This window comes from Mytilus californianus, unplaced genomic scaffold (genome assembly GCF_021869535.1).
Source record: "Mytilus californianus isolate M0D057914Y unplaced genomic scaffold, xbMytCali1.0.p SCAF_14, whole genome shotgun sequence".
Lineage (NCBI taxonomy): Eukaryota > Metazoa > Mollusca > Bivalvia > Mytilida > Mytilidae > Mytilus > Mytilus californianus.
Window position 1 is genome coordinate 21,022,754 of NW_026262626.1, and position 27,292 is coordinate 21,050,045.

The 27,292-nt window shown below is 31.4% G+C and overlaps 2 protein-coding genes across 4 annotated transcripts in view; one reads left to right on the forward strand and one right to left on the reverse strand.

Annotated features, from left to right (window-relative positions):
* Positions 1 to 27,292, reverse strand: part of LOC127724369 (uncharacterized) — a 205,814-nt gene that overhangs the window by 39,659 nt on the left and 138,863 nt on the right. The window lies entirely within an intron of this gene.
* LOC127724368 (fibrinogen-like protein A) overlaps positions 20,466 to 27,292 on the forward strand; it is a 432,225-nt gene continuing 425,398 nt past the window's right edge. Inside the window, exon 1 of the transcript XR_007992463.1 lies at positions 20,466 to 20,481. The gene's annotated coding sequence lies outside the window, so the exon portion shown is untranslated. The remainder of the gene's footprint in view (positions 20,482 to 27,292) is intronic.

Sequence of the window (27,292 nt, forward strand, 5' to 3'; positions counted from 1 at the left end):
GTTCTCTCCCTTGTAATTTACGGGTATCTTAGTCACCCTTGTTAAACAGATGAGGAACAGGAACCAGTCTAGGTAAATTTGTAAACTCACGAAGCAAAACAAGAAATGATTGCAACAGGGTACTCACGGTGCTGTTACGAAGTTCCCCGAACAAAGTCCCAATAAGTATAAGCCCCTAGGGACTCCCCTATTTTTCATTCAATTCATCTTGCAGAAATATGATGGTAAAAGGGTGGAGATCTCAAAAAAATACAAGATATAAGAACATTCTCATATGACAGGGGTGGGGATGACCCCTTGGCTTTAATGTATTATTCGAATCATTTTGACATAAAAATAAAAACAAAAAAAACAGGAGTATGTGTGGTCCAGGGTTGGGATCTCGACAATTCACAAGATAATACAACATTATCAAATGGCAGGGGTGACCCCTGGGAACTAATCCCACAAATCATTCAAATCATTTTGACATGACAAACAAGAATTGGTTTAAGGATGGGGCTCTCGCCGGACCATTTACTAAATACTAGAACATTTTCAAATGACAGGTGCTGGTGGTGACCCTAAGGAACTAGCCATGTATTTCATTTAATTTATTTAATCATGTTGAACATTTTCTATTCTTTAGACTGTCAATTTTGTTTTTATTTTTGTGTGTAAATTGAAATTCAATTTGAATTTTTGTGTAAATTGAAAAATAATGTTCAAGGTCAAAGGTCAAGGTAATAAGTGATTATTGACCTTTTAACCTTGAAGTAGTCCATATGGTCCCATGATCATTACTGAAGACCCCATGTGTCTAATATCACTAACTTTTTTCATATTTGAAAATAAAATTCTAAAAAATCCCGTAGGGTTCTATATTGAAGCCCCTCCCTTATTTCGCCACCTAAAAGTACCCCCTAATATACCCCAGTGCACAAACAAAACCTGATCGCACCATTAGACATGTTTTCAGTTATAGGAACACAAGAAAGGTGTAGTTGTTCTTATGCTGTGCTGTTACATATACAATATTCGCACAGTGTATGAAATATAAAATTTATTTTACGAGCTTCAGAAACAGAGAGAAAAGCGAGGCTTGCCGAGCTTTTTTCTGTTTCGTAGTGAGTACAAATACATTCTATATTTTCCTACACTGTACGAATATTGTTTTTATTCAATTTATATTGAACTTAAGATTGACGACCCCTTCTGTAGGCCTGTGTATTATGAAATTTTCAAAGTGCAACAATATCAAAACAGTGAAAATACAGAATAAAAGTGATTTGCCATTTTGTACATATATCAAAGGGAAACGTTGTTCAAAGCAATACTGTAAAATATTTCATTGCATTTAACAGAAAATAGAGATTTGGTGGCAAATAAAGCAAAGATTTTTGCAAAAAACCAACAGACTTTATTAAAGAGAATTTCGTTATAAAAGTGTTATCATAGATTACTTACTTATTTGCCCATGATATGTTATCGTTTATTGTCTACAAAAAGTCTTAAACAACCTTTACAATCCAAAAAAAAAATGAAAAAAAACAACTCGTGCGGAGTCACTAAAGTCAAGCGCACCCTAGAAGGTGTACTTGAATAAGTCCATTTTATACTTGTTTTAATCAATATCTTTATTTCTATGCTTGTTTTAGCAAATCATTGCTAGCAATGCATGCAATAATCCTCTATCTTATAAGCACCGAATTGTCAAATATAGAAGTGCAAGGGGAAAGGCTGCGGATTTTTTATAAGATTTCCTTCCATATGTTTAGCATTGAAACAACAAAAGGGTACATTAACCTTGAACGTAGAGTTTTTTCTATCCAAATCGATGAATTTGTTTTTGTATGAAATCGACATGATTAAAACCATAAAAACGCGGACCGCGATGAGGACCCTAAATTGAACTATTATGTAAACAGAAATTTGAACAAAACCATTCGCTCGCAACAGAAGCAAGATACCAGGAGACTATACACGTACACTTTACGTTTATCACTTCATGTTATCTGTCGAATGTATGTGTGTATAGTAGAATTGCGGGATAAATCATTGTCAAGGTTAGGGTAGGGTTCAGCCCTTGCAAACATATTTAACGTTGCCGCATTTGTATGTGGCTGTCCCAAGTCAGGAGCTAGTAATTCAGTAGTTGTCGTGGTTCGACAATTCTTATGATGAAATGTTTTAAAAAGAAGTTATTACTGGAGAAGGTCAAGTACTTTTGCTGAATATAGATATTGTCGTTTTCGTTGAATTATAATAATCCTTATTATACCTCACACATATATATAGATACATCTATTATTAGACAATTTAGTTCGTAACCTGTATGATTAAAATGAAAATTTTGAGTTCATAATTGTGACCTGCCATGCCATTTCCAGGCTTATCGAGGTATAAAGTCATTATAAGAAAAACGCCATTAACTATGAACGTAAACGTAACATACAATTTTTTTTAAATAGAATATAAAAATTAGGAGATGTGGTATGATTGCCAATGAGACAACTATCCACCTAAGTTCAAATGCAGTGGATGTAAGCAATTATAGGCAACCGTGCGGCCTTCAACAATGAGAAAAACCCATACCGTATACACGGCTATAAAAGGCCCTGACATGACATGAAAGCTTATTTCTATACTGAATTTAAAGTCTGGTGCATTTAAGCATTTAATATGAAAAATAATTTAAAACGTTTAGCTAATACTAAGGAACCAATCATAAACAGCAACATGAAGTTAAGACATTTTATATATTTTACTTTTGAAATCTCAAGAACAGGAATATTTTAGTAAAGCACCCTTTTCTTCCGTATTCTTTTCATTGGTGCATTGTACACATTTTCTAATGAATATTTTTTAAATATCAAATGATAACCTATACTGAGGGGCGATAGGAGGGGCTGTCATCCCGAATTCCCGAAAAAATAAAACATTCTTTCCCGGATCCCGTGAAATTAATCATTAATTCCCGAGTCCCGGTTAGGGTAAATCCCGAATTCCTCCAAATATAAAGGCCTAATCCTGACGTCCCGAAAAAGGTCCTTCCGCCCCTCTGTACTTCATGTACTAAATTAATCCCAATTTGATTTCTAATGTTAATATCTCCCCTGAGTATGTATTAAACATGCATGTGATATTTTGTCGCTGGTGCTTATACTAGGCAGACAATAATGAATTGTAACATCATGTTACATGAATACTAATTTTTCCTTTGGTTTTCGAGTGAGTTAACTTCTGTTATTTATAGAGGAGTGCATTAACTAGATGATTTTTTTAGTTATTTCACTTTCGAATCCCGCCGTTGATCGCTTACTATGGGAAACGCAACGAACGGGAGGAGCTTAGACCAGTGCTCTTACTTCCATCTTAAAAGTTATTATTGTACAGTCTGGCTCCACCTCCTTGGCCTAGTAAACAATGAAATCACTAACCATAAAATTTCCCAATAAATTTGAATAAAAACGCCAAACTTGTAAAATCTAGCCCAAAATAAAAATAGTTCCATAAACGTGAAGCAAATGAATGCCCGAATAGAGCTACCAAAATGAATCACGTGGTCTATAAACGAAGAGTCGATATTGATAAATTGGTGAATCTTTTTTTTTATCTTGTCAAAATAAATATTCCAAAAATATGTCACTGGATGTTCAGTCAGTTCATTTCCGCCACCTTTCAAAGGTTTAACTCCGTGAATTGAGCATGCATAAAATATTTGTCTCTGGACCTTACGCAATCAACAATTAACCCATCAATAAATCGATCTTTTTCCTGATGTTGGGAAAGGAACAAGTTTAAAAAACGCTTCCTTCTTATCACACCCTTTAAGTCTTCTAAAACTACGCGTCCTATGTGTTTTGAAAGCAGGCAACATGGTATAAATCGAACAGGATTTTGCATCTATCACCTCAAGAATTTTCGGGGGAGGGGGGTGCACTTCAACAACACATAAATCGCTCTCTGGGCTTTATTTTTAAACCTTGATGAAAATATCGCGACAACAATTCATTTACATGTATATTTTATTTAAAAACAAATTCTACTAAACAATCTGATCCAAGAGTTCATTTTTTGAAAATAAGAGACGTTTTGTCACAGAAAGCGCCACTATTCGATTGACATATTTAATTCATGAAAAGTACAGTTAAGTTTAACCTTTGACATGTGTCATCGTCCATTAATATTACAAATCATATATAACCACGCCTTCCTTATTAACATATTTAATTCACTCAAAGCTTCGCTTTTTCGTGAATTAAATACGTTAATTCGTAAAAGGCGTGCTATATGTATAACTAAGTACGTGAATCAGAAGAATTGCAATGTTAGTATATATAAAGGAGAAGATGTGGTATGAGTGCCAATGAGACAACTATCCATCCAAGTCACAATGTGTAAAAAGTAAACTATTATAGGTCAAAGTACGTCCTTCAACACGGAGCCTTTGCTCACACGAACAGCAAGCTATAAAGGGCCCCGAAATGACTAGTGTAAAACAATTCAAACAGGAAAATCAACGGTCTAATCTATATAAAAAACGAGAAACGAGAAACACTTATGAACCACACCAACAAACGACAACCACTGAACAACAGGCTCCTGACTTAGGACAGGTGCATAAAAATGCAGCGGGTTTGAACGTTTTAGACATATATTGAATCCTATAATTTCACAAACAATTATTTTGGTATGCGTTATCTACAAAAGTATAAGCCTAATATCTTTGATGAGTTTTTTGCATGGCAGATTTAAAATATAATTACTTCATATGTATATATATATGTTAGCGGCAATAAGTGAATTAGGCATTAAGCTTAAATCCTAAGCAATAAGCTAAGTTACGCCTAGGCATTAAGTTATTGCCTGAAATTTCCAGGCATTAAGCTTATTTCCTGAAATCTGATGATGATTATTCAACCTATTGCCAAACATCATATCAGGCAATAAGTTAATTTTAGGATTTTTGTTTTACATGTTAATTCGGGGAAATATTCTTGATGAACAATATTTTAAAAATTATATTCCAAAAATTAATATAAACTTATTTAAAGATCTTCATCTTTTAGTATTTTTTCGTATTCAAAACAGAACTTACTCGTATTTCTTTGTGGTATTGCTCTTCAAAGGACAGGTCTAGCCAGTTTGAGCTGGTGAAAAAAAAGACACCTGAAGATATGAAATTTTGCAAGTCACATCATCTTTCCATCTGTTTTATTGGATATGTAAATTTTCTTAAATACCCATTTTGTCTTTTCATTTCTTAATCTGGATTATAAGCATTTAAGAAACAAAAAAAAAATTCTTGAATATTTGCGGAATATAAATTTGAATCAGGGAAAACAAAGATCATATACCCAAGGCAAAAGTACAATGATCATATACCCAAGGCAAACGTACAATGATCATTTGGCAAAGATTAAACTTTCGAAATCAGAAAATAAGGCAATTATAGACTAAATACAATTTAAAATGGTATGACATTTTTTTACCATTGGAGGTTTGAAAGACTGGTAACTTAAGTAAAAGAGAATGATGAGGGACATTTCAGAGTTTATGTGTTTCTAGAGGAACTGTATGGTATTTTGGAAAAACACATAAAGAAATATGTCAAAGCGGTCTATTATTATTATAGACAATAAAATTAAACAACCTATATGGCTTTGCAAACATTTTTCATGGTTCCATTGTACTATTTCTTCCATTTTGTGAAAATTGTAACATGATAAAATGTGCATAGGGAAGGGAGTAGTATTAAAACCCGTTTTATCCAAAGAGTGTTGCAAAAGAGACAGGTTGATTTAATCGATTTCCAATCAAAGTGAGATGGAAACTATCTTTTCTTATGGTGTACCAAGATCACCTAAAAATATATATATTTCTAGAGCTTTTACATCAAAAAGTGCTTCAAAAGTGGCTTCTAATTTAGTTTATGTTTTCACAATATTTGGTGTGCCACATAAACAGCAAAGCGACAAAGGTCGTGAATTTACAGCTAAGGTTATATCTGAACTAATGTTAATGTGGCCATAACTAGTTATTGTTCACGGGAAGCCAATACATCTTCAATCACAGGTTAGTATTGAGTGGTCAAACCGAAATATTCATGACATGCTAACTGCATGGATGAGGAACAACGAATTAACAGTGGTCAATTGGAATCAAATTCGTCCATATATAAAAGAATTCTGCTCTACACAAAGGTATTGGACGATCACCAGGTACAAATGATAGACAAAAATAAAACTGTGAAATAGTCTGTGCCATAGCTCCTCATCATTTAATAACAAATAAATTTCAAAACAATTTTCTAACAATATGAAAATAAGGAGATGTAGTATGGTTGCCAATGAGACAACTATCCAACAAGTTTACATATATTTTAAGAGGTATATTCAATGTGTTTTAACATCAATATTTTACTTAAGATTTTATTTCATGTTATTGAATTTCAAACTTTAGTTCTTAATATTTTATTATGTACAAACTTTGAATACATTTCTTTTAATTTACTCTCATTTTCATTTTAGGCATTAACATTAATACCTGGACATAATTTTCAGGATTTAAGTTTAAATCCTAGGATTTAAGAGTAATGCCTAACATTATTTAGGCAATAGACTTACTGCCTAGGCGTTAGCTTATTGCCTAGGATTTAAGCTTAATGCCTAATTTCACTTATTGCCGCTAACATATATATATATATAAGTTGAAGTCTGGCAAAAAATAATATATAAATTGAAAGTAAATCAACATTTGCAAATTTAAAACTGTTTTCAGATAGTTCCTTCAGTTTACTCGCTCTAAATTTAACTGATTGATGTTAAATTGTCAATTCGAAGATTTGTAAAGAAGGTATACCACTTAACTTTGGTTTTGTTTTTTGCTGGCAAGTACGTACATAAATCGTGAAAAAGGTTTACCTTTTAATTTTAAGTGGAAATTATTTTATCCTACATAAATTGATAAACAAGTTTTAAATGGGTTTAAAATTCAAAATTTTCCGATCTATAGAGTTTTCCTATTTAGAACCATTAAAATTGCATCATTGTAATAAATGCACCGTATCAAATGCATATATATAAAATATCATTTTTAAATGACTTATAAAAATGTGACACATACATATACCACGATATTACATAACTCATCCCAACAAAAATAAGATGAAAGGAATGATTTCTATGTCTTCTATATGTCATCTACAATTATTAAGAAATCTATTTTAGCATTTATTTGCGTATGCCGTCTGCTGTAATGAAAGTATTACCAAGGAGGTTATATATAAATGGCATCCTTGGTAACCAACCGTATTACAGTATTGAAAACTATTGTTATCAAGCTAAGTAAAGTATTCTTTATGCACCATTATTCACTTCTAATATAAGAATGAGAATATGTGGTATGATTGCCAATTAAACAACTCTCCACCACAGATCAAATGACATAGAAGTTAACAACTATAGGTCCCCGAACGGCCTTCAAAAATGAGCAAAACCCATACTGCATAGTCAGCTATAGAAGGCCCCGAAATGACAATCGTTAAACATTTCAAACGAGAAAACTAACGGTCTGATTTATGTACAAAACAATGATCGAAAAACAAATATGACATAAGTCTATTCGATCAATAATATTGTGGACTTTAATTTTCTGTAAGTTTTATTCTTGTTTCAAAAAAATTCAATAGTGAACACATATTACATTAAAATGTAATTTACTGTTCCACATAATAATGTATATTATTTGTATGATGCTCTTTTGTACATTTTTGTGTCTGAGTTGAATTAAACATTGTCTTGTCTTTTCCAAAAAGGACATTATCATGGAAAAATATAATAAAGACGTAAAAGGGAGACAACATCCAAAAAACACTATAGAAGACTGAGCAATACGAACCCATCGAAACCCGAAGGCATCCCAAAATGGTTAACATATACTGTGTACAGCCACCAGTCATTTTGAGCAATCGAAACCCTTTTAATAAGACTTTGTGGAATTCGATAAGGCCAAAAATATACAGTCCCTTTCCTGCCTCCCTATCTACACTAAATTTGCATGCCTATTCTTACACATTTCATAAACTTTTCCGGAAAAGCAATATTAACATCAAGACTTTTTTAAGCACTTTTAAAGTACAGAACATTTCACTGTTTATTCTGTGAAACATTATACTTACCAACCTACCTTCATTATTTCTCTGCCAGGAGGCAAGACACAAGTATATATATTTATTGATTGTATGCCAGAAACGAGAAAAAAGGTTGTGGTGCTACCGAACCAAAGATAGAAAGGGTGTTATCTATATTAAGGAAGATGTGTGGTCGTCATCTTTACTTGGTTGACCGTTACGGAATATTTATTTATAGATGGCCATGTATATTTTCATATTGTACTAGTCACAATTTTTCTCTTTCAAAAAATTGAGTGGCACTACGGATACAACTAGCGGAGCAGGAACTGTTCCACATCCGTTGCACCTGAATTAAATCCGCGGTGGATTTTAGTGGATTCCAGGCGGCCCAAGCTTAATCTTCATCTTTTTTTTTTTAAAGTTGATTGTTGAAATGTTGACCTATCAATATGTTCTTGCAAAGGTGTTGTATGTGCTTCATCTTATGACACCCCCCCCCCCCCCCTTTTTTTTCCAGTGGCCTTTTCTTGTTTTCCATAGCTAATAACAACTTACAATATAAGAGTTATAGCAATATCAAATCACCTTAAAGTTTATAATGAATTGAAAAAGAAAAAGTTTCCTTTTGACTTGCTTTTGATTATGTACAGTTTGAAAAATCGGCAAATGGGTAATAAACATTCATGTACAGGGGTGGGGGTATACAATGTATAAAATCAGAAATTAATCAGACAATGTTCTGTTCTGAATGGTTGCATTAATCAATTACCGATAACGAGGACACTGCCTGTTTATGTGTAAATTAAATTACATATTAAATTCGGACGCTAGACATTTATAATGTACTATATCCAATCATATACCGTGCAAAATGTTGAAGGTTTGAGACCAGTGAATATCGACGTTTGACAAGTACTTTTTATGCCACATGTTTTTGTTTTTGTTTTGCATTGCGTTTATTACGTTATAGTTGTTTAAAAAATGTATATGAAGTTAGCAGGTGATTCGTTATTCGATATTCAATATTCATATTTTCTAAGTTGAATATAATAAAAAAATCAAACATTAAAAGCATGATAGTTATCAGTTGATAGTTGTAAAATTTAAGAGAAATAGGAAAACTTTTTTGTGTTTAATTTAAGTTATTGTAAATTCTCGTTGTCCTCAAATATAAACCCTTATGTAAATCGAATATTTCTCTTTATGACCTATAGATTTTTATCAATAGAATATAATCAAGAATGAACATTTAAAGGATGATATTTCAAGAAACGAAAAGAAACAGCCACTCTAATGAGATTTGAAAATATAAATAGAAACAACTATGGAAAACCCCCCAAAAAAGAAGATATTTTCGATTGAATAAATATTCAGCTATATCAAGGAACAAGGGCTAGATCTTCCTGATCTCTCAGTCTCAATAATATTATGCATATAGCTAGTTGATATATAGATATAAATGACACCAAAAGGAATTTGGGTAAACTTTCGTCTTCTAAGTTAATGGAGGGTTCAAAGTGCCAGTTTGATATTCAAAATTTATAGTGAAACCCTACCGGAGACCGCTGAAAAAACAGTGAGACACTCCTGGTCTTTCAATATGCACAAAATTGAATACTATTGTATACTTTGTATATATACAGATACTAATAAAAGGATTTCCAAGAAAAATGTCATCTTCGATATGTACGGAGGGCTTAAAGTGCTACTTTTCAAGTAAAAATCGTCAAAAATTCAGGTGAAAGGGCACAGGGCGTTAGCTAGATCTTCCTGATCTCTCAATCTTCATAATATTATGCATACAGTTAGTTAATATATAGATATAAATGACATCAAAAGGAATTTGGGTAAACTTTTCGTCTTCTAAGTTTATGGAGGGCTCAAAGTGCCAGTTTGATATTCAAAATTTATAGTGAAAACCTACCGGAGACCGCTGAAAAAACAGTGAGACCATCCCGGTCTTTCAATATCCACATAATTGAAAACTATTGTAGACTTTGTATATATACAGATGCTTTCGAAAGGATTTCCCAGAAAAAATGTCATCTTCGATATGTTCGGAGGGCTTAAAGTGTCACTTTTCAAATAAAAATCGTCAAAATTCAGGTGAAAGAGCACAGGGCGTTGGCTAGATCTTCCTGACCTCTCAATCTTCATAATACTATGCATATAGCTAGTTAATGTATAGATATAAATGATATCAGAAGGAATTTGGGTAAACTTTTCGTCTTCTAAATTTATGGAGGGCTCAAAGTGCCAGTTTGATATTCAAAATTTATAGTGAAAACCTACCGGAGACCGCTGAAAAAACAGTGAGACCCTCCTTGTCTTTCAATATTCACAAAATTGAATAGTATTGTAGACTTTGTATATATACAGATGTTTTTTAAAGGATTTTCCAGAAAAATGTCATCTTCGATATGGACGGAGGGCTTAAAGTGTCACTTTTCAAAAAAAAAAATCGTAAAAAATTCATATGAAAGTGCACAGGGCGTTGGCTAGATCTTCCTAATCTCCCAATCTTCATAATATTATGCATATAGTTAGTTAATATATAGATATAAATGACATCTAATGTCTTCTAAGTTTATGAAGGTTCAAAGTGCCAGTTTGATATTCAAAATTTATAGTGAAAACCTACCGGATACCGCTGAAAAAAACAGTTAGACCCTCCTGGTCTTTCAATAAGCACAAAATTGATTACTATTGTAAACTTTGTATATATACGGATGCAATTAAAAGGATTTCCCAGAAAAATGTCATCTTCGATATGTACGAAGGGCTTAAAGTGTCACTTTTCAAATAAAAATCAATCTTGTGGATATTGAAAGACCAGGGGGGTCTCACTGTTTTTTCAGCGGTCTCCGGTAGGGTTTCACTATACATTTTACTATACTAATTACACTCAGTATTGCATATTTTCATGCGAGGTAAGCTTTTGTACTACAATTTTTTTCAGAATAAGAAATGCATATTAAAAAGACGAATCCATTTCCGTTGATTTAATTTGAAACATAGACTCAACTATAACATTCTTGAATATTCACAAAAATTACAACTTAGTACAATATTGAAATTATGAATTTTATATGTCAGATTTCTGAACATGGGACCTATATTTGTCTACATCCTCATCCTTTGGTCTTTGGTGGAATAGATGTCTCATTGACAATCATGACTCATATCCTTTTTATATATGTAATCACCAATACACAGGTCTAGGCAATTAAACTACAATGTTGACATAAAAGGGCAGAAGGTATCATGTTGGCAATATATTTATGGACATTGAATACTTTGTTTACTTTTACAACTGTATCATAAACGGTGTTTGGAAAATGATAAATCTAATACTAACACTAGTCAATCGTTTAAAGAAGAATATAAGGTAGAATTAAAAATGCATTCTTTTAAAAAATTGAGTTAGATACATATTGCACATGTTGCACATTCCCAATAAATTAACAGACGAATAAGCTTACTATACGATATGGATTTTGCCTATTGCTTATGTCCATGAAGTCCATACAGTGAACTGTAGTTGCTTACATCCACAATAGTTAATCTCTGTTTAACAGCTGTCTAATTGTCAATTATACCTAAATCTCGCTAATTTAGTATAAATTGGTATCCAAATTAATGAAAATATAATTAGTATTTCATCGTTGCTCAGATTTCATATATGTTTGTTTTTAGTAGTGATTCATTTATATCTGTTAGTATATCAGAAGCTTTATAAAATTCATCGACAAATTAAAGACAAACTTTCGGCGAACAGTTCACTCTTATTTAATTGAAATGTTCCGTCATTTACCGAAATTCTAGATCTCGGATTGGAATAGAAACATTGATACTGTTTATTCTAGTATCTTATTGATTTTACTTATCCTATTTTACTTCATTTATTTATTTATCTATTTTCAATATTTTAGCATATGTCTAATACTTTTTTTTCTGTTATTTATATTATTTTACAAAAAATAATCTTTGGAATCTTTGTTACTTTTCATGATTAACAATTTAGTATTGTTCACTTTTATTCATTGTTTTTATTTATTATTATTTTTCCAGGTTTGTTGCTTCGTTAATTTTTGTAAATATTAGCACGTGCCAACTTTTACAGATAATACTACCCTACATATGTACCGACCGTGCAAGGGCTTAATAGCCAATCAAGGTCGTTAAACACCTCCTAGTAGTAGTATCAAACATAAGATTGTATAATGTCAGGTTTAGGACAGGTATAAAAAGAATCCTAGAAACAATAATAGATGTTTAATCAAAAGTTTTACCTGTAATAAACATCGCCTAAAGTGCTCATCGACCAGTATAGTTGTCTTTCTGAGCAGAATATATTACTAGCAATTGTGATAATAATTACGGAAATATGCGACTTATATTTCCTCACTGCTTTAGCATTACTGTATACAAATACACATGTTTTTATTCAATAATTAGTTATAAACTTGGAGATATAAGAGAACCAAGACATCCAAGACTAAATGTGTTTACTATTAATTCCTCCGTATTGAAAAAAATGACTTAGACGGTAAAAGTTAGTTAATTGCCCGTGTTCTAAATCACAACCAGAGAACTGCTATTTATTTACGTCATTGAAAGACTGTTCTACCCTAGACCAGATAGTGAAAATTCCACCCTAGAAACAAATTATGACAGTTATAATAATATAATATAATATAATAATATATTATATATAATATAAAGACAATCCTATCTTGGAACGGATCCTGAAGTCTTACCAAAGTAATTTTTTCGACCCCCCTCCCCCCCCCCCCCCCCGGGACTAATTTTAACATTTCTTACCTAGAACTTCATTTTTTCTTATTCGAGCGTTACTGATGAGTCTTTTGTAGACGAAAGAGCGTCTGGTGTACAAAATATAATCCTGATATCATGATATTTATAATAAGTTTATCAAAACTGGTCTACAACTGTTTTGAATAATCGTATGACAGATTATTCTAAAATTTTTTAAAAGAGGTTAGAACAAGTCCCAACTGTAGTTGAATGTACTAATACGCTAAAAACAAACGCAACATACATGAAAGATCTACAGATGCATGCATACTATCTTATATTACGTAACTTATGATTGTCTTAATTCTATATCAAAAAAGACTTACCGGAACTTATTAGAAATGTTGGCAGTATTTTATTACGACTGATGACGACAGCATAAACGCATTCTGTAATTTTTCCAGGTGGTCGACAGCAATATTTAATTTGGAATTAGATAAATTACGTTGTTGTTCAAATTCTGTGTATATGCAAAGACTATAGTGTTTATAATTATAAGTCGGTAATCTATATAAATTGCGTTGTTGTTCAAATTCAGGAGAAGAGCAGTATTATAACCGAAACTACTAGACTGGTGTTAATTAATTGTAATAAAATAGGAAGTAACGGACTTACAATTTACGGTATGGAAAAAATAATTGGATTACAAATTATTGTATTCATGATTGCTAATGTTGCTGGTAACCCCTGTTTGAAGTCCAGTTCAGAATGCCAGGAATTAAGAATGCCACTAGTGTCAAACGAACTTAAAGCCCCACTCGTAGCGGAACTGGATATAACTTCAATGAACAAACAGTTAAAATCTTACATAAGTGATGACATTCAATTAACATTTTCCAAGGATATTAAAGACATGGTAAAAAGTGAACAAAACAATTTAAAGACTACAATGTTAAAGGATTACTCGTCCAAAATGAAGAAAACGAAGGAAGGATATGACATGAAAATATCAGATATAATTCAAAATCTTCAAGCCAAAGAACGAAAGGTACAAGAAGAAATGTCTGAAGTGTATAAAGATTTAAATACATCTGAAGCAAACTTTAATAAGAAAATGACAGATTTGTTGAGCGGATTTGAACAAAAACAGGAAAGCCTAAAACTAGCAATGTTATCGGAGTATTTATCCAAGCTCCAGGTATCACATGACACCAACAACAAACAAATAATTGAACTTGCAAATGATTTGAAAACTCAATTTGCAAATTCATCACGAAATATAAAAGATGAATTGCAAACTCAAAAAAAGGATTTGGAAGAATGGAAAACCAAGTTGATTGAAACACTGAATGGTAAGGTCATTTGAAATATTATTCATCATAAATTACATAAATAGGAATACAGGGAACGAAAACATATTTGACAGTACACCAGACCATACAAACGATCACTAATCGACTCCTACAAAAAAAAGACTAATAGAAAAATGAAAACGAACGACACACAGTCCAAATAGTCTTACTTCGTACAGGTAAATACATGTATATTTAAATCGAAACAGGTTTTACGTGCCAATGACTTTTGAAGTGAAAGGCAAGGTATAATAATAATATAAACGGTGCTAATTGTCTGTATCAGATAAGCATTTTGACGTAAAAGACTGATCTAAGTGCATATATTCTATCCATTTTAATATCGAATCAGTTTGAAAGCATATCGTAATAAATCAACTGAACTGAAATTAAAACAAAATCTTATGATTGAACATTGCTTTTAGTTTGATCAACGTCTAATGCAAACATTCGAACCAAAAACAGAAGGAGAATGATTTGAACAAACAAATAAGTAGAATTTACAGAGCAGTTAAAACCGAGTCGTATAATCCTAATTCTAATCCTCGAATACAAAGAAAGGCTGGCTGTCATCAAACAGGAGCGTCGACTTTACATCGGTAACCTCTTAGATTACTTGGAGGAAATTTATTTAATAGTAATGGAACACCCGGTGCGAGTTAAAGCGCACACCTACTACCTATATAAACGTCTGTTGACAAAGGTTTTTCAATAAAATATAAAGCGTGTCGATAGTAACAGTTCATTTGAACTTTTTGCTGGTAAAAGAGATAAATATTTTCATAGGTAGGCAATTACTATATATACTGAATATTAAAGTAGATGGTGATTATACGGTAGGGATCCCTGAAGTCAACGACAAAAAAATTCTGAAAAAAAAGAAATGGATTTTAAAACCGTGATTATTGCCATTCATACAGTGTTTAGTTTGCAAAATAAATGTTTACGTTCTATCGCATTCAATTGGTTTTACAAACAATTCATTTTAAGATCAATATGGCTTATTTTCAATAGTTTAGAGTGTTGGCACTATATATTATGATTTTTATATACGGTACTTTTATATTTACATGCAATAATTCTGGAGAACGAAATTTTGGAGAAGTAAAACATGTTCTTTTTCTCTCTGGTACTAATATCAAGGAACAAATATCGATATTCTTTCCCTGAGGGGTAAACCCGGGTAACTATATGATTCCACTCCCGTTCCTTTTACCGATAAATACACCATGCGTATACATATAAAGATAAGAAGATGTGGTATGATTATAAATGAGACATTTCTACCAGAGATCGACCAAATGACATAGAAGTTAACAACTACATGTTTGCTAGCTGAAATTCACCACGAAAAGTGATGTTTACTGAATATGACATTTTTTAGGGAGTCTATAAGGCCAAGTAAAATCATCTTTTGGTGTTCATTCAAGTGTGTCTTTACACCTGTTTTCGATAGAAATAGACATAATTCTGTTTGAATGTGTTATTTTCAAGAAGGACATTTCTAAGTAATCTATAATAACTTTGTTTTATATGTTGACTGTATTTTCAATCGTGAATAAAGTTAATGGACAGGCAGCGATTTAGGTCAAATTTCAGATGATGCAAGACATTTTTCAAATATTAAAAGTAAGAAAAAAATATCTTTCGAGTCATTCCAAAACCATATAATGTAATTAACATGATTAATAGTGATATACTTCTTCAATAATAACATTTCTGCAATTTTACCATTTGAAATACTCAGAATTTGTAAGCAAAGGACAATAGGAAAGCAAGAACTCGAAGAAAATTCATACCCCACAAAAAAAGAAGTTGTTGAGTTTCCCTTGGCACTGATTTTATAATCCAATTTTGAAAGATAACCTATGTCTAGGTTATATGAAAAGTCGGCAATAGTCAATAAGGTACTAGTATTCGATTAGTGATTGCTTTACGCGCGAGAAATTTAAAAGGAATGTTTAGATATTTGGACGAAATGGACATCTGACAAGATAAGTTGGGGTTCTTCCCCCATCACTATAATGACCCGTTTAGCAATGCCAGACCAAATTAAATGTCTCCAAGCCTAAACAAACAAAAGTATCTTAGTACATATAATTGTCGATATGAGTAATCTGCAAATATACACATGTACTTAGTCATTATATCTATAAGAATTAAACCATGTGTATTTGAAGCCCTAAACCAAATTTAAGTACAGCCCACATATACCTTAGCAATGGCACATTACACATCAATTATTTAAAAAACTTTAAATATTTGATGTTCTACGATTTTATCTTGCTCTAAAGCACTTATTTGTAGAAAAAATAATTCAAATCCTTCGTGTAATGATCGTCTACCCTTTTTTTTTTGGGCCGGGTCGGACGAAATTCAAAACTGTTTTATATATACGGATGGTGATGTCTGGCGGCTGGACGGCAGGGCGGCTTGGCGGACGGCCATTGAATAGCTGGTAACTTATTTATGTAATCCACTCCAGACCTACTGTTTACAACCAAGATCCCTGAAACTTTACACAAAGATTGCACATATATTGTATTTGTGCACCTGCTATTATTGAATTGTTTGAATTATGTGTTAGAATTTTCATGACTTGGGAACCTTATCATTTTTCATCCAAATTTACAACCTTCGTGTAATTGCAACTACATCATAAACATGCTACATGGATCATGTTGATCAGTCACATATATTACAATCGTCCATTTGAGACTTTGATTCATTTATGTTATTATTGTAATATTTATCAATATTTTCATCACCTCCGTTTAATTTTTGGTAGAGTTAAATAAATCTTGTAGTAAAATCAAATGAGGCTGCAACACAAACCCAGTACAATAAGAATAACTGTGTTAGATAAATTCTTATTCAGTTTTGAGGTAACTGACTGGAATATATGTACCAGCAACTTTTGTGTATATTTGACAATCATCTCCCTTAATCTACAGAAATCCATAAATTTTGTGATCTTTAAGGTGCTCAACCAAATAAATTCTTTTCTAGCTATTTTTCACTCTAAAGTTCAAACGGCAATCACACATATTGCAATAGTTAGTGTTCTACCATAAGTATATATCAGCTGTGGATTGTATATTGTAAATGAAACGACTGCTTGTAGCACGGTAAATAAAGAGAACAGTGATCCACCTTGTGGTGTTACTTTAATATGACTGCTCTAATTGGTTTGATACAGTAAGATTAAAAATTTGTGAGATGAAAAAATAATATTCGAAATTTGTAAATGATGAATTTTATTTCGTAACTTGTACTTTATCATTTATTATGATGATTGCGATATTGTGCAAACACAAAAACATCAGTTAACCATAAGACCTATATCTTAACATTATAATGGAAATCTCGTTGAGGTTAATAAATGAATTCTTATACTTTTATATGTTCCGTTTATAATTATCATTCCTGTTACCATAAAGTATTTGAACATTACATACTATGGTTATGATAGTACATTAATTATAACACCAAAACAGTTCTAGCAGGAAGCAAAAGAATATGGAACAATTCCTTTTTTCTTGCCTTTCTCTGAATCAGATGCTTAAAACAATTTCAGAGACAACAATATATACAACAAATGTTAAAAAAGAAACCAAATAAAATATTCTTTCCATATACATTAGCTCCTCAAAAGTATAAAGACTGCAGCTATATGAAAGGAAAAAACAAACCAAGTGGAGAATATATCATATACCCGGAAAGTTTAAATGGAATCCAGACATACTGTGATATGACTACTGACGGCGGAGGATGGATCGTATGTTTAATTGTTATTTCGTGGAATATTTTTTTGTACAATTAACTTAGATATGTAGTGTCCTATTTGAGGGTGTCAAGTTGCTGTATTATGTTAAAAAAACAAATTATGAAAGCCTGACATTTGACTGAACAGATCATAATTTTCTGCCAAGGAGCATGTCTCACCAATATAGAAATTTTTCAAAAAAAGCTAAAATTTAATTAGATTTTTTTATTTATAAATTAGGTCATTGGTTTTCTAAAATGATTTATTCATATTTTTCGAAGGGCCTTTTAAAGCGGACTAAACGTTATCGGTTTGTATCATTTTTGAAGGCCGTACGGTTGCCTATAATTGCTAAAATCTACTTCAGTTGAACTCTGGTGGAAAGTTGGCAATCATACCACGTCTACTTATTTTTATATTGACTATTTTTAGATCAGATAGATCAGATCTGATATCGTGTTAAAGTTATTATGACTGTGCTAGAATGAACTGGTTATGTATAAGTATTATCTTGCAACATTTATTTATGGTACGTTCATATTGTACCTGTATGCAACCATCTGGAATTAAACATAATTTTTTTAGACATTTTTTTATCCTATTGAGCTAAAAGCCATACATACACAATTTATTACACACTGAGGCTGCATATATTTTACACTGTATTATCTTAAAGTCATGAGGATGACCATCCTACTATTTTTTGTAATTATCGTAAGTTCATATGTGTTTAGCCATAATTGATGATTCATACCAACAACAATTGCATGGTAATTTTAAGATGTGTGATTGTGAATGAATGTTTTTGTAGATGTTGATTTTATGTCTGCTTTATCATGTTTATCTTTAATTTATTGATAAATCCAAACATGCATTTAGAAGTCAAAATATAATGCTTGCAAAGCAAATCTATTGTACATTCAAATTAAATTCGCTTAACAGTTGCCATGATAATAATATTAGCAGTTGCCATGATAATAATATATTCAGCTGGTATGATAATAATTTCAACAGTTGCCATGATAATAATATTAACAGTTGGTATGATAATAATATTAACAGTTGCCATGATAATAATATTAACAGTTGCCATGATAATAATATTAACAGTTGGTATAATAATAATAATATTAACAGTTGCCATGATAATAATATTTACAGTTGCCATGATAATAATATTAACAGTTGCCATGATAATAATATTAACAGTTGCCATGATAATAATATTAACAGTTAGGATTGGTTTTTATCTTCCTTTCGATATATCAGAATAATCTGTCAATTAACGGTTCTAAACAGTTTTACCTTGATCAGTTCTACCATGAAACTTTCATGATCAGTTCTTGGGTTGATAAAAACAACAACTATATATATTTCGGGCGTCCGAAGTACTATCAAGAACGCTTAAACCTAAACTTTCAAAAGCCAAGGATGTGTCAAAACGTTGTAACAATAGCATCTATATGATCAAAATGTCCAAATCTGTTCTAAAGTAGAACTACCAGAATCTGTTCCGCATGAGCACCTGCAAGCATTCCTGGTTTGCTGGTCCTTTAGTTTTCTATGTTGTGTGTTGTGTACAGTTGTTTGTCTTTTTGTCTTTTTCTTTTCTTTTTTTTTGCCATTGCGTTGTCAGTTAATTTTAAGACTTACCAGTATGAGCTTGAATGTCCCTTTAGTATCTTTCGCATTTATTCAATCATATAACCGTTCTAAATATTATTGATAAACTCATAATAAATACCAAGATTCAAATTTTGTACGTCAGATGCGCGTTTTGTCTTCAAAAGACTCATTAGTGACGCTCGAATAAAAAAAATTAAAAAGAAATTAGAGCAGTTCTCTGATCGTGATTTAGTACAGGGACGTGTTCTGGATTTGTTTAGGGTAGAAATGTAAGAATCATTTCTAAGATATTACTGTCACAATCAGTTCAAGTGTAGAACTGTCCAAAAGTGTTCTTATTCAAAACTGTCAGAATCTGTTCTAAATTATAACTGTCCAACATTGTGCTTTGTTCAAACTCTCCACAAACTGTTCGTTCTAGGGTACAACGCTTCAGTCAGAAACTGTTTTACGGTGTCAGGAGAGTTGTCCCGACAGATTTTGAAATATTCGTAGAGGGGCTTTAATTGATTCAAACTGTAAGTGATACAAATGGATAATTAATAACATTAAATGTACAAATTTTAATGCACCAAATGCGCATTTTGACTAACAATTTTTCTTCGATTGGTCGAGGTCAAAATTTTGAACTTAATACAAACGACCAAAAGCTGATATAATCCAATAGGATCAAACAAGGAACCAAAGCAATAGATGATTCTTGTTTTATGTAGTTCATATTCTAAACATCTGAATTATATATAAAACATTTAATATATGTGTGTAGGTAATTCAAAAAAGAATTGATGGGACTACACACTTTGATAGAACCTGGAATGAATACAAGGAAGGGTTCGGTGATGTGGAAAAAGAATACTGGCTTGGTAAGTAATCGTTTACGTACTTATATTACAAACACATTTAACATTTATATTTAGGTCACATGAGCATATTACCTGTCAGACCATGTGATGTCTTTATATGAAAATGAATGTCTAATATATAAACTACAGTTGAATTCTGAAAAGATGATACTCCAGTTTTAATTAAACCAGGAAGAATATTTTCTGTCATACTCATTTCCCTAGTATGTCAATTTTTCGAAATTCTTCAATCTTATAGATGCTTCAATACATTAATGTTTTAGAATTTCTTGTTGACAAAAAGTAAAATTACAAAAATACCATAACTCCAAGGAAAACGCCAAACGGAAAGTCCTTTATCAAATGGCAAAATCAAAAGCTCCAACACATCAAATAAATGGAAAACAACTGAATTGGTACAGGCATTGTTTTATGTAGAAAATGGTGGATTAAACAGAACAATTATCGTTACAACAATTTAAAAGAGAAGGTGAATTTTATTTTTTTTACAACACATTTTCACCAAATTCAAATGTTAACAAACAAGTCCCATGAAAATCCAATTGTTTATTTCTAAATCTATTTGAAAAGCGCCAAGAAGTATTGTGTTATGCTGAATTGTTCATGCACATTTGAACATTCTATAGTTTTACTCGTATCATTTAATCTAAACATATTCATATAAATATTGTTTTAAGTGGTGAAATTATTGCACTCATGAATTTGAGTATAGTTTTTGGTAGATATCCTTGTCAGGGAATTTAATTTTTTCAACTTGAAAGAGAGTTTTTTTTTTCATTAATCTGTTTCTATATTGTCTATTGATATAAAGCAAGGTTTGATACATACAAGTTCGGCTGCTTTTCTGTAGGTTTTTTTGGGCTTTCCTCAAAATAATCTGCTAGACTAACGTGACCAAATTACATATATTTAGATGCTGTATTCAATATGAACAATTCTGCCTAACACTATTTTGTCATCAATTGCTCAAACAATTTGATTACTTAAATGGACTATTTGTGTTACTTGAAGGCTGATTGTCATAATAATTGTCATTGGCTATCGATAACGTTTCTCTTAGAAATAAAACATCAAGTAGGACTTTTAGCTTCTATAAAAAAAAGCCTTTTATACATTTTGGTTTTGTTTGGTCGTGCAAATAGGGCAATTCCGTACCTTAGTTTAAATCCTTATGCTTAAACTGTTTACCCCGAGGAACTAATAAATACTTGGGTTTCTTTTATTAGTTCAGATAATTTTTGTTTACTGAACAAATTGAAATTCATGTATTCAAAGAGGGAGGGTTTGCTAAAACAATACTTTTTTAAAACCATTGGCACTCTCTTATTAGAGAACATTTCTCTTAGGTTTTTTAATGAGTTGGATTTTTGTATTATGAGACAATTTTGTCTCATAATACAAAAAAAAGGGGGGTAGTTACTTCGAATATTGATTCTGTGTCATGAGGCAATATTAAAGATTAGGTGTCAAGCAAAACAAAACTATAATAAATTTCTGGTGAGTTATTAGAATATGAAATATCTTAGCTCACAGATCGTTATTACTTTAAGTTTTGATTTTATACAATAAACTGAAGGTTTTGCAAGATTAATAGCATATATTTTTATTTCGTAATCATTATCAAACACATTTGCAATCATACCACATCATCTTACTTTAATTTTGAATATCGTATAAAATTAAGAATTGTATTTCATCATTGTGACAGCTTGTTTTTTTCAAGAAACTTCATTTTGCCCGAGATTTTACCTTTCAAATTTTAATCTTTGAAAATATCTGATTACCAAAAAATGGTTTTCTTGTCTTGTATTAATTCCGACCTATCGGTTACTGTTCGGCCTTATGCTCTTTAATATATTTTAGAAAGTTTTGTAGAAAGTTATCATTAAGAATAAGAGGGAAGGTTCGTCAATATATTTATAGATGTTTTTCCCCAAATGCATATGATAACAGAATATTGTCCGTTAAAATCAGAATTTAGATATCTTCTTTATTTTTGAGCATCAAAGGTTCATTTGTTAGGTTTATGGGCAGGTTTGAACATTTTACACTTTTATATGTACATTTTATAGAAACTCCATATACTACATACTTTCATTTCCTTAATTGGAAATGGTGAAATAATTGTATATTAGTTTTGCACAGTATTTTCTTAGTACATATTTATTCTTCCACTTGAGGCTATGGTAAGTTACTAATTGCGTCCGTTGTCGACTGTAACTACATATAGAAAGGTTTTTAAGATCCCAGTTAGCCTTGTTTGGTTCTTTCTCTAAGCAGTTGATGGACTCATATGATCAAATTATTTAGATACTATGTAGGTACAAGATCAAAGTGAACAGTTTTGCTAAACACGTAGATTATATAATTTTAACATCAGTAGTTTTACGAAATAGGTAACAAATATTTGAACATGCTGACAACCAGTGGTAAATACGAACTGAGAGTGGACTTGGTTGATACCAATAATAAAAAGACGTATGCAGTTTATAAGACGTTTGTTGTTGGTGATGAAAATTCAAAGTTCAAGTTAACTTTTTGTGATTACACAGGAACTGCAGGTATGTTGATGTAGACGTATGTTTATGTAAAAGCAACTTTGTTGCTGCTTTAGGACAATTTCACATATTCATTCAGATTGTTTTCAACCCAACTTCCTCCAAATGATCTCTTATTCTTTGTCTTTTGCCATGGGTGCTCAAATAAAGGTCAATAGAAATTATTTTCTTTGTTTAAAAAAAAAATAAAAACCAAGATAAAAATTGATTTTTCAGATTTTTTAAATCAGAATATTTTCTTATTTAACCTTTGATATTGGAATAGGAATCAACAATACTTGTCTCTTTTGGGTCTTCTTCTTTAGAATCCTGTATATTTTGTCTTAATAATTCGATTGAAGGCCAATCCATACATGGATATATAACAGACATATATATAAATGTCAAAAGATCTTGTAATATTGTAACTTGAAAAGTACCATTTTACTGTTTCACTGAAGAGTTAAATACAAGCAGTAGGTCATCCATACATTTCTCCAATTCATTTTCCTGAATGTTATATATAAATCAAATCTTTCAGCTTACTCAGTTAAACGTGTTTGATCTGAAAACATCCAATAAGAGGCCATGCTCATTGACGTTTTAGCATCCAATTGAAATCTTTGCCAAAAAAGGTTCGGTATAGCTTATTATGGACTATATAAAACAGTGTCGGGCAAACTGGAAAGTATTTCCGAATATGGTTATGAAATTTGCTGTGTCTAACTGAATAATGTTATGAAGTGGTGCCGAGTTTATGCACCGAATGAATTTTGAAGATTCCTCCATATTGTTTTATTCATGATTTATATGTTATTGCTTATTTTCAGATCTGACAAAAAAAAGGAATATCAATCAGATTATGTTCGTGAACACTGTCTAAAAAAATCTGAAAACTGTTTAATCAAGGCAATAGAAGTTTACCGATGTTCAAATGTCGTAATTCAATTTACAAGTGACAAATCAAGGTATCACATAAAAATTGAGGGAATCGCATGAAGTCAAAAAGAAAATCGACCGGCTGTGTCGACAGGATAAGCGTCTCCTGTTTTGGATGCATCATCCGCCATTAGATTTCACACTCAGTCTTAATTTCACAATCGGGAAACCCTTAGGTTTTTTAAGATTTGCAGAATTTATTAAGTTTCCTGAATTTCAAACCAAGAAATGAAATCGATATAAAAATTGTCACTTTTATTTGGTTTTAAATCTTTTCTTGAGAAGCTGAAGCTCATTTTCCTTTATGTTTATGTGTATTTAATGCGTGTTCTTTTTGGCTATTGGTCTCATAATTATGTAGATGTTTCATTCCATTTTTCAATACACATTTGTTTATAAGTCTTGAATTGGTAGCAGCAAACATGCTGCACGAAATGAATTTTTCATAAATTACCTTGACGGAAATTAAAATACATTGAGTATCAAAATGATAGAGAACCTGAGGAAACTTCATAAATTCTCACTGGCAAAGCCTATGACTTAACTATCAGATTTGCAAAAAGAATCATGCTTATTTATTTTTTCACGAAATTTTGTGTATGTGCAAAAATTATTATTGATTGCATAGTAGTCGTTTGAAAAAATAGATAATTGTAGAAAATAGAATGAATTACAACAATGGTAAATCCTTCTCCACCAAGGACAGAGACAATGATTCCTCTAGTTCAAACTGTGCTGCTCATAGTGGGCCCTGGTGGCACAACACCTGCAGTTATGTTTACCTGAATCTTTCACCTAAAAAAAACAAAAATGAGATGGTATGCTTATGATTTCATGGAAGCTGCAATGAAGATCAGAAAAATCAACTAAAAGACATTTCTGTAAATAAACAATTAACATAAACACTAGATGCGAGTTTTGTTATATTTTTTTTCGGAAAGGGTAAATGAAAGGGTTGTTATGAGACACCATATCCAAGACATTTGAGGGTACAATAAAGACATTCAGAAAATTGTACACATATATCTACAGTGAAGAAATGAATATCGTGTTTACCATAAAGAAAAACAAAACTACTGTAACATCATATGATCTAGATAAAACAAACTTGCTAAACTTTTTGACATTTATCAATCTTTTTGGACAGTCGACTCCATTCTTTTGGAAAATAAACAGGTTATAACGGATCTAGTATCGCTATTTTTATCATAAAGCGATATTTTAGTATAAACTGGTATCAAAATTAATGAAAATCATTGATATTTCATATGTGCGCAGATTTCATATATGGTTGTTTAGTAGTGATTTAAGTATGTTAGTATATAAGAAGTATTTCAAAATTTATCGAAGAACTACAGACAAACTTTTGGCGAACAGTTCACTTATATTTAATTGACGTGTTCGTCATAAAAGGGAATTTCAATCCCGAATTGGAATGAAACATTAATACCATTTTCTCTATGTATCTTATTAGTTTTATTTATCTTTTATCTTATTTCATTTATTTATTTATCTATATTTTTGGGGGCTTTTTCTGTTTTTCTTTTATAAGCATTAGTCTATTTCTTTTTCTTTTATCTATTCTACTTTAAACAAAATATTCTATGATCTCGTTGTTACTTTTCACATTTAGTATTGTTCATTTCATTTTTAGATTTTTATAATTATTATTTTTGGATATTTGTTGTAAATATTAGCACATGTCAACATTTACCAATTAATACTACACCACATAATGCATCATAACATTAGATTATATAATGTTAAGTTAAGTCGGGTGTAACAAACAGTACCAATAAAATGTTATCAAAATATTTCACCTGCAATAAACATCCCCTAAAGTGCTCGTCGACCAGTATAGTTGTCTAAGGACAATGTATTACCCCTAATTTAGATAATAAGTACGGAAATATGCGACTTATATTACCCTGAGATAGTTCTTTAGCATAACGGTTTACAAATAAACATTTTTTCGATCAAAAACTAATTATAAACTTGGAGATATAAAAGAACTAATATATCAAAGACTAAATGTTTTTACTATGTATTCCTTCGTATTGAAAAAAAAACTTACAAAGGAAATGCTAGTTAACTGGCCGTGCTCTAAATCACGATCATATAACTGCTATAAATTTACGTCATTGACAGACTGTTGTACTCTAGAACAGATTATGACAGTTCTACCCTAGAACAAATTATGACATTTCAGTTTTATTTGAGAACACATTTGGGCATTTCTATTCTGGATCCTGACAGTCTTACCATAGAATAATTGCAAAATTTCTAACCTAGGACCCATTCTGGTAGGTCTTACCTAGAACTTCAACTTTTCCTATAAGAGCTTCACTGTTGAGTCTTTTGAAGACAAAAGAGCGCGTCCGGTGAACACAATATTAATCCTGGTATCTATAATAAGTCTATTTAGAACTGGTCTACAACTGCTTTGAACAATTCTATGACATACTATTCTGAAAGGTCCGAGAGGTTAGAACTGAACCCAACTATAGTTACTGACCAGTTTACACAAAAACAAAACCGAAAACTGCATGAAAACTCTACAATCTTATACAGTGAAACCTGTCCAAACCGAATTTTGCATAAACCGAAAACCTGTCTAAACCAAACTTGTTCTTAAGTCCAGTCATATCAAATGTTATGTTTTGTGAAAAAATCGGACGTCTGTCAAAACCAATCAAAATCTTAAGTACCGAAGAAGTTCGGTTTAGACATGTTTCACTGCATCACGTAAAATATGATTGTCATATATCTATATCAAAGAAGACTTCCCGAAATTATTAGAAAAGTTGGCAGTCATTTATTACGACTGATGACGACAGCATGAAGGCATTTTGTCATTTTTCCAGGTGGTCTACAGAAATATTCAAGTTGTCATTAGATAAATTACGTTGTTGTAATTTTGTGTATATGCCAATATTGTACTGTTTATAAGTCGGTAATCTAGATAATTTGCATTTTTACTCAAATTCTGAAGAAAAGCAGTATTATTTCCGAAACTACAGGTGTTATTTAATTGTAATAAGATAGGAAATAACGGAATTACAATTAGTGTTATGGAAAAAATAATTGGATTACAAAATGGTAACCCCTGTTTGAAGTCTAGTTCAGAATGCCAGGAAATACGAATGCCGCTGGTGTCAAACGAACTTAGAGCCCACTCGTAGCGGAACTGGATGTAACCTCAATGAACAAACAGTTAAAATCTTACATAAGTGATGATATTCAATTAATTTTTTCAAAGGATATTAAAGACATGGTAAAGTGAACAAAACAATTTAAAGACTACAATGTAAAGGATTACTCAACCAAAATGAAGA